Raw genomic sequence first — 6,443 nt, 5'->3', positions numbered from 1 at the left:
TTTTAATAAAAGTAAATTCGGACTGGCAGTCACAGTTGCACAGCTTTTCTCATTTCCGACTCTTGCGTCTCCGTTCGCGCACTCTTCGCAACGTAATTAACCCGTGTGCGAGATGCGATAACCAATCCGAGTAGAGCCTGGGCTCACGGCAGAAAGAAAGGGAGCTTCAGTGGGGTCACTTCGACTTATGCGGTTTAAGGGCTCATGGCAAGCTGGCGTCTGTCGTGGAGCAAGGGGCTCGCTGTATAAATGTGTATTTAGTTAAGAAAGTTGCGGAGAATACGAACCCGCGCTCCCAGCCGATGAAGCCGGAGTCGATGTTTCGTAGCTGAAAAACACCAAATTTGCGGGAGCTGACGTCCTGCCAGCCGAGCTATTCAAGTACGGCGACGCGGATCTGATAAATTGCATACATCAACTCTTATGCAGGATACGGTCAGATGAACTCATGTCCGACGACTGGAATTTAAGTGTGATCTGCTTTATCCACAAGAAAGGCGTCCCGACCATTCGCGAGATCAGCCTTCTAAGCATAGGTTACAAGGTCTTATCGGGTGTATTGTGTGGAGCCCACCATCAACGAACTGATTGGGTCTTTGGGCGAAACATTGGAAAAAGACTCGCAAGAATAGCATCGACACACAGCATCTGCATATTTGTCGATTTCAAAGCTGCTTTCGACAGCACGAAAATAAGTTGACTTTATGTCGCGATGTCTGAATTTGGCATCCCCACGAAACTGATACGGCTATGTAAAATGACGTTGGGCAACACCACCAGCTTCATCAGAATTGGGAATGACCTCTCCGAGCCTTTCGTTTGATTTCTTTAATCTGCCAACAAGTGCTATTTTGGACTGAGTAGGCGATTCAGGAGTAAAGTCCTCTCTCGACGTACGAAAACCACACTCTATAAGTCACTCATCATGCCTGTGCTCGTATATGGCGCAGAAGCATGGAGACTGACAACTTAAGATGAGGGGCCTCTTGGAGTTTTCGAGAGAAAAAGATTTTGCTGAAGAATTACGGGCCTTTACGCATTGGTGATGACGTGTACCGCAGACGACGAAATGATGAGCTGTATGAGCTTTACACCGCATGGACATAGTGCAGTGAACTAAAATACAGCGGCCCCGCTGGCTTAACCATGCCGTTCGAATGGACACCGACACTCCAACTCTGAAAGTATTCAACTCGGAACCCGCTGGTGCTAGCAGAGAAAGAGGCAGGCCCCACTGCGTTGGAAAGACCAAGTGGAGAAGGGCTTGGCTGGTCTTGGCATTTCCAATTGGCGTCAGTTGGCACAAAGGAGAAGCAAGTGGCGTGCTCTGTTGAACTCGCCCAAAATCGCTTAGGCGGTCAAACTAGAAAAATAAGAATATGAATGTAGGAAATTAAGTGCAATCAAATAACGTCAACTTTTTTTCTAGATATTGGACCAAACAAATTTTTTTAAGGGATTGAGTCATAGTTAAAAAATTAATTTCTCTGTTTCTCGAAGTTAGCCTCCGAGATCGAGATATGGGACTTCGAAGTTCGAACCTATGCCCTTGGTAAAAAAAAATGCTAATTAGTAGATAATATAATTGAGAATTTGATTATTTAAATAAAACGGAAAATTTCCTTTAATTATTGAACTAAATAAACACTGGTATGTGACATTTTAGCAAGTTTTGGCTATTTTCCTTTAGCTTATTTAATGTTTATTTTCTTCTTAGTAATCAGTTTTGTAGCACATTAAATATTAGTACATAAAAGTACAAATTTCAAGTATTTAAAACTTGACCGTCAACGAAAAAAAAATTGCCAAAAATCAACGGTGAGTTCTAGATACTTCAAACTTGCATTTTATTATATTAAAATTTAATGGGCTACAAAAAAGCAGCAAAATTTTGTCCAAAGTTGCTGACAAGGAATTTAGAATTTTTAGTCGAACTTTGCAGAATTTTTATAAAAAAATAAACATTGAATAAACTGGGGAAAAATAGCCAGAACTTGCTAAGATGTCGCATACCAGGTTTTATCCAGTGCAGTCTGTTTTATTCAAATGAAGTAATGAATTGTATTACTAATTAGTAGGATTCAATCGATACAAGTAAATACTCGATACTTTTCTTGTTGTTTTTGTTCGGTATCGAGTAAGTATCGAAAAAAAGAACTTGGTATCGAAAGAATAATTTCTACTACTTTTATCATTGCTATTTTTCATAAATATTTTGTGAATAATATACTTATATGAAGTCATATACGTAATTATAACTAATATTGCTCCTCAAAAAAAAAGAGTGTTTAATAACCTTTACAACGATGCCAATTTTTTAAAAAACAATTCCAAATTGTTTCGAATATAAGGTTTTTAATTTTTCGAAGATCTGACCTTTGAGCCCTTATAGCACTTGCAATATAAGTTTGTACAAAAAAGGTGAACTACGTCTATATTTTTACTTTTTTTTTTGTTGTTCACACACAATAGTTACATATATTTTCTTATCCTAGGTCCAATTTCGAACCTCGGAGGCCCATATCACGGTTTCGGAGGCTAACTTCAGAAAACGGAGAAATTACTTATGACGTGTACTGTGAAATTAATTATGATGTGTACTGTACAGTGTAATTGCTGAATTTGCAAAATCGCACCTTAAAAACTATTATTTAAAAATTTCTAGGCAATAAAACACTATTTAGATAAGAATTTAATTTACTAAAACTGCCGGAAAAGCTAATTTTATATGATTCAGCAGGCGCGCGGCGCTGTTTCCTACTTACTCTGGTTATTCAAATCAAAAGTAACATTATTTTGTCATCTCAAAATTTTGCAACACCCTATTCCATTTGAATGCATGAACTTCATGAACATTTCTTCCTGCCACATAAGCTCGCGCTAGCCGCCGGAAGCTATTAGCCAGGTCAACAGGAAAGCTATGCAGTTCCTGTCTGCATGCAAGAACAAAAGCGTTTGAAAGCTATCTGGCTAACAAAAGCACAACTATCAACAAAATACAAGTATGAAAAGCTTAAATTTTTGGAGCTGAAACTTATACGGGCCTGTGGAATGTGCAGTTCGTTTCAGCGCACCGCTTTGGAGCTAAGTGGGTGGAACAAAGTGCAAATTGAAACACTTTGAAACGGGTTTTAGAGCGCCAATTGAGAGCTTCCAAAAGCCAGTAGTGAGAAAGATGGTAAGACGGAATTCATATTACATAAATATATGTACACACAAATGTGCACTTTGCGAGCGACCGAGGCAGAATAGTCACTCTCCACTTGCAAGTGCAATAACAAAGGGGAGCTCAACTCAACTCACTGTTCAAAACAAAAACAATGAAACAAGGTGACAACTATAATTGCCTGAAACTGTTAAATTGGCTGCATAGGCAGCTCAGATAAATAACAACAAAGCGGAATTGAAACATTTGCCAAACCACGAACAGCCTCAGCTCCAAAGATATGCGCGCACGATGCGTGCTTTTATGGACATATAGAGAAGGTGTGTGTGTATAAATATGTATGTGCATATAAAAAAGTGTGAAGTGGAATGGTGCTTCGGTGATTCGGTGGTTGGGAGCGCGCTACTAACTGGAGATGACTCCAAAACTATCATTCAAACGAAAAGAATTCAATTTGTTGTCGTCGCTTATTGGAGGCAGAAGTTGAAGCGCGGAAAACTCGCCATCGCAAAAGCTAATTTGTTTGTTATAGTTTTCGACGGAAAGGTTCGCTACTGGTGCTCACTTATTTGCTGCTTTCAATATTCATTTATTTGCATACATATGTACATATAGACACTTGGTCGGTAGCTTCAAGAGTTGTCTGCTAGTGGCTGCTGTGACTTGGGTTGCTGTGTGTGCTGGAGCCCAAAGGTGTAGAAAAGAAAACTGCTATGCGATTTATTAGTTTTATTTGACAAAACAAAGTGCAAAGCTAATATTTTAGAAAATTTGCAAAAAAATAAAATAAGCGAGAAAGCACAGTGAAAAATTGTGCATTTTGCGGAGTGATTAATGCTGCGAAAATCTTACTCGCCAGTGATTGCTATTTGTTTCAGTTTCCACTTGCTGCTGCAACGCAATAACGGAAATTACCACCTGCCCTAAAACGATTCGCTTCACTAGCGCGTGTCTGTCGATCATCTTTTGTTTGGGTTTGTTGTTGATGTGCGCGATTTTTTTCGTGAAAAGTTTAACCTCAAAAATCGCCAAAAGCTATGAAATCGATCTAAATGAAAACGCGTAGAATTCTTTGCAGTTAATGACACCAAGCAAGCAAAGAAGTGTGTTTTGTGATAAATACGAACAACACAAATAAAAAAATAACCAATAGCTAGCAAGTGTGGCAGTAGAAGTGAAAGCTAAGCAAATGATTTTAGCGTAAAAATGTTCTAGTAGCCAAAGAACTATTAAATAAATTGAATGATACAACATTTTGTGTAAAGCTTAAAATCGGCGGAATTATTGCGGCAGTGAAAGCAGCCGACAAGGAACACTGACAAAAATAATTAGCAATTTTTAAAAGCGCGTCCAAAAAGGTAAGTTTTGACAGGTGGAAAAAGAGATTATTAGTAAAAGTAATTATTAGTTATAATCATTTAACTTAAAGAAAATTTATTGTACATTTCAACTAATTTTTTTTTTTCGATTTTACATGATATGCATAGGAAAAGCCAATAAAAATTCTTTACTAACAAACATTCCCTAGTTTCTAGTCATTGTGAAAGATGCCAAACTTTTTTTTACTCTTGTAAAATTTAAGTATTTTTATATTGAAAAGGTATTATTCTTTTTAAATATATGAATCAATTTTTTGCTATTTAGTTTTTTCTTAACATATGGGTTGAAAATATTTCTAATAAAATTTCAGTTTAATTTCGGTAAATTAAAAAAAAAAAATTCGAAGCTTTAGTTTTTTTTTTTTGCAAACTCAGAAAGGTAATCATTTCACTAAAAACAGTTTTTATGAAAAGATCTACAAATATATTTATTACTTAACAATACAATTTGTGTGGTCTCACAGACCAACATCAGTAGTTATAAGTCTTTTTTAAGCACAGTAGTTTAGGATTAAGTTTTACACAGATCGGTGATGGGAATAATTAACTAAACTAAATGTCGTTTTCATAGTTATATTCCCAAGAATGCTTAAAACACAAACCGAAATGAGAACAAAATCTTCGGAAATGTTTCCCCACAAAAACGAAAGTGAGAACAAAACTATCGAGAACGTTCTCAACCGGTATTACATAAGAAGAAACCCCTTTGTAAAGTTCCCAAAGAGAACAAAATGCGAACAATATCTTCGGGAATATATGTATATAAGAGAACAAACTGCGAACAAAATTTTGCGGAACGTTCTGCCAAAGAACAAACCGGGAATAAAAGTCTAAAGAACTTTCTCTCGAAGAACCATTTGGGGACTTAAGTTGCAGGCACTTTCTGACAAAGGACGAACCGCCGGTACAAATCTTCTATGAACTATTCGCGAAGAATGGAAGCGATAACAAAATTTTTCTCATAACGATTCATTAATTTGAAATGTTTGAATATTAAAATTTATCAAAAATAACTGAAAGATAACTATGCAAAGTAAGTCAAAGAAAGATTTAGACACAAAATTTTCTTGCACAGAAAATTAAAAATTGTTCCATAAATGGACAGTGCCCTCTAATAATAAGCCATCTAGAGGTTGAAATCATCCAACTTTCCCCTGGCTTAGAATTAGCAAGCATTGTTTTCACAGAAACGATCTCTCATCCCAACACGGAAACGCGCCTCTCATTCTTAATGTTAATTTATCAAAACTTTTTTCTCTTGCAGAAAGTTCTCAATATTTTCGTTCTTATTTTGTGTTCTCATTGAAAACGTTCCCGAAACTGTCATTCTAAGTCTTTTCTTCTCGAGAGCGTTCCCGAGAGTTTTGTTCGAATTTTGTTCTTAACGGAAACGTTTCCGAACTTTTGTTGTCACTTTGTTCCCGCTTAGTTCTTTTGTGAGAACGCTCTTGATATTACATTTTGTTCTCGTGCAGTACTAAACCAAAACCGGAACGCGTTCTGAGTCCCTGATTTAAAGCATTACCTGCCTTTACACGAAATATCTATGGGATGTTCAAATACTAAAGTGAAAAAAGTTAGATATTTAGAGATGATTACGGCTGATGTAGCTGATTGGACATGGGTTCGATCTCTTTCCCGAGCAACATCTAAAATAGAAAAGTTTTTTCGAAAAGCGGTCGGCCTTCGGCATGCAAAGGCAAACATCCACTTCTTCTTATAAAATCCATTTGCCCTTCGGAGGCGTCGTAAAACTGTAGGCCCACCATTTGTGTAACAGCATCAAGACGCGCACCACAAAAAGTGTAAGTGCCAAAATGTTGTTATTATTATGAAATACTAAAGTAAATAGAAGAGACGCTAAATACGAAATACTAAAGTACTTCAAGTTTTTGATA

General features: G+C 36.9%; 1 protein-coding gene across 1 annotated transcript in view; it reads right to left on the bottom strand.

Moving 5' to 3' along the window:
- The window catches only part of LOC118747292 (integral membrane protein GPR155-like), a 346,226-nt gene that overhangs the window by 291,967 nt on the left and 47,816 nt on the right, over positions 1-6,443 (bottom strand). The window lies entirely within an intron of this gene.

Source organism: Rhagoletis pomonella, unplaced genomic scaffold, assembly GCF_013731165.1.
Source record: "Rhagoletis pomonella isolate Grant_MI unplaced genomic scaffold, Rhpom_1.0 Rhpom_scaffold_00011, whole genome shotgun sequence".
NCBI classification, from domain to species: Eukaryota; Metazoa; Arthropoda; class Insecta; order Diptera; family Tephritidae; genus Rhagoletis; species Rhagoletis pomonella.
This window is presented reverse-complemented; position numbering and strand designations above follow the sequence as displayed.